Source organism: Heptranchias perlo, chromosome 36 (assembly GCF_035084215.1).
Source record: "Heptranchias perlo isolate sHepPer1 chromosome 36, sHepPer1.hap1, whole genome shotgun sequence".
NCBI lineage: Eukaryota > Metazoa > Chordata > Chondrichthyes > Hexanchiformes > Hexanchidae > Heptranchias > Heptranchias perlo.
Window position 1 is genome coordinate 18,574,856 of NC_090360.1, and position 3,311 is coordinate 18,578,166.

Here is a 3,311-nt window from a genome sequence, read left to right on the forward strand (position 1 = left end):
AGTTCATTATTACAGGGGGTTTCACTGGATGATTGAAATGGTAGCTCTTCGAACAACTTTGCTCGAACTTCCCGCAAGCCCGAAAGTAGAATATCCACCTAACTACATCCAACATCCATCTAACTACATCCAACATCCTCCTGACTACATCTCAATTCTATCTAACTAAATCTAGCGACCTCCTAACTAAATCTAATGTCCACCTAATCTCATCTAACGTCCACCTAACTACATCTCAAGTCTATCTAATTACATTTAACGTCTAACTAACTACAGTACTCTAAGGATATTCTGCTATGCTGTATTTTGTAGAATTGCCCCACTTTGTGTATGTTGGAATAAAACAAAATCTATTTTCTAGCTTATTAATTGAATCAAAGGTCATGGTATTGCTCCCCAGAGGTCAAAGTATTATGAGGAAAAAAAACAAAAGCACATAATCTTCATAACAATACTCTGAATGCTCACATTCACTTCAGATACATACAGAGACTGAGACCCAACTTTTAAAATACAACTCAATAACTCACCTCGCACAGTTTTTAAATCTTTTGTATTCCCCATTTTAAAGCCATCTTCTCCTTCGAATCTCCAACACCAAGAAAGTGTATGGGATTGGGAGTTACCCCCTGGGACCTGATGACTTGACATGTCTCAGTTTAAGATGTTGTCTTCCTCCCTTCAACCCAGCCAAGTTAAGGAACTTACCACTCAGGAGGATCTCAGACATCACATGATGCTGTGGCACAGGGCTTTGATGCCATGTACGAACTGCTTAAGAGGATGGGATAGAAACTAGGAATGACAGTGGGAGAAGGTAGATAACACCATTACTATGATGAGAAGCACTGGAGCGTCCTTTTTCCTTCCCGGTGGTAAAAAAAAACACCAACTGTCTTGGTCTGGGTATCTGTTCTGCTAAATCACAATAGCTGAAGTTACTCTTTTTGTTTCTCTCCAGTCTTCTCCCCTCGCCTCCATGGGCACTGAGTACCTTATCCCATGACCATTGTTCATGTGGGAGCTTTGACAGTGACCGGTAGCATGCAATTCGACTGTGGACATGCTCAGAGTCAAGTAAAGGGGCAAGGTCAATTGGAAAATTTGAGACTGAGATCACTAGATTTTTGCTAGGTAAGGGTATTCAGGGATATGGAGCAAAGACGGGTAAATGAAGTTGAGGTACATACCAGCCATGATCCAATTGAATGGTTGAACAGGCTCAAAGGGCTGAATGGCCTACTCCTGTTTCTATGTTTCTAAGTCAGATCCTGATGTCACCCAACATCCACTGATGTGCACTTCCAGAAGGGGTCGCTGTGTTGGGAGTGAGAAACTTGTCCGATTTTCCCTTCCTAACCCAAAGGTACTGCAGCCTCTGGTAGTACCTATAGTACAGCCACACTGCCTGAGATTAACTAACTCAGCACAGACTCGGGATCTGAAGTCCGTTCTTAACATTAACTATGAGGACTCCTGCTAAAAGTTAACAGGAAAATGGAACCTGCTGCAACAGATCTGGGGGCTGTTTTGAGAACCACCAAGAAGTCTCACAGAGTACAGACTCAGATGAACATGAATAATAACATTATGAATAATGATGGTCCACTGAGGTCTGATCGAGCCTCTTGGAGCTTGGCATACTGAGCAAAGACTGATTAATGTGATCCAGAGAATTGAATCACAAAGGTTATCACCTGCCCATGGATCAGGCAGTATCCTAGAGAGGCAATTTCCCTAGAAGGTATCCAACTGTATTACCTTTGTACTCAAAATATCTTGGAATGTTAGATACTTAATTTACTTGATGCTAAGGTAAGACACGGGAGGATTACAGTAAGCAGCTCAGACATGTTGGCACATCAGAGCTTAAGCCACTAAATTGGCCTTGACATTAACATCTGTAACTCTCGAGATGCCTACGCATGCTCGCTTTCAGGCTATTAAGAGCATAGAAACAGGAGTAGGCCATTCAGCCCCTCGAACCTGTTCCGTCATTCAATTAAATAATGGCTGATCTGTGTCTCAACTCCATTTACCCGCCTTGGTTCCATATCCCTTAATATCCTTGCCTAGCAAAAATCTATCAATCTCAGTTTTGAAATTTTCAATTGACCCCCCGCCTCAACAGCTTTTTTGGGGGAGAGAGTTCCAGATTTCCACTACCCTTTGTGTGAAGAAATGCTTCCTGACATCACCCCTGAACGGCCTAGCTCTAATTTTAAGGTTACGCCCCCTTGTTCTGGACTCCCCCCACCAGAGGAAATAGTTTCTCTCTATCTACACTATCAACTCCTTTAATCATCTGAAACAACTCAATTCGATCACCCCTTAATCTTTTATATTCAAGGGAATACAAGCCTGTCCTCATAATTTAATCCATTTAGCCCAGATATCATTCTGGTGAATCTGTGCTGCACTCCCTCCAAGGCCCATATATCCTTCCTGAGGTGCAGTGCCCAGAACTGAATTTTTTTTTATTCGTTCACGGGATGTGGGCGTCGCTGGCGAGGCCAGCATTTATTGCCCATCCCTAATTGCCCTCGAGAATGCAGTATCTCCAGATGGGGTCTAACCAGAGCTTCATATAACTGTAGCATAACCCTCTCCTTTGTATTCCAGCCCCCTTGAGATAAAAGCCAATGTTCTGTTAGCCGTTATAATTATTGTTTGTACCTGTCCATTAGCTGTTAGTGATTTCTGTACATGGACCACTAAATCTCTCTGCTCCTCCACAGTTCCAAGCTCCTCGCCATTTAGAAAATAATCTGATCTGTATTTCTTTGGTCCAAAGTGGATGATCTCACACTTTCCAATATTCCAAAGGGATGTTTATACAATCAGAACGCCTTGTTACAGCACACAGTCCCACCAGTAATAGATGTTACACAGACTTACAACCCCCTCAGCAGGACTAACACTTAAGTGGAGTGTGCTGTAAGGTTCTCCTGGTAACAGTTCAGTAAGGCGATATCACCTCAAAAAACCTGCAGGAGTCTCAAAATGGTGGAGATGAAGAATCGGAAAAATGATTAACTATCCTGAGGAAAATTTTTATAAAGTGGTGGCCAGCTGCAGGCGTAATCCTGGCTCCAGAGCAATGGATCATTCCGACTCCAGATGCTAACAGCGTAATCCTGTCTGTAGCTAATCAGAGGAGAAGGGAACGATCTGAGGAACTGCCAATGTTGTGTGTTGTTACAGGGTGAGTGAGAGGCGGTCACAATCCTTGTCATCCTGATGGGAAACACAAGCTGGCAATACTCCACGTCCCACCCTCTGAGTATTGCAAAACTGCACCACAGCAACAG

The 3,311-nt window shown here is 43.1% G+C and overlaps 1 protein-coding gene across 3 annotated transcripts in view; it reads right to left on the reverse strand.

The window, feature by feature from the left end:
- LOC137304168 (L-threonine ammonia-lyase) overlaps positions 1–3,311 on the reverse strand; it is a 38,549-nt gene that overhangs the window by 5,173 nt on the left and 30,065 nt on the right. The gene's annotated exons all lie outside the window — the stretch shown is intronic.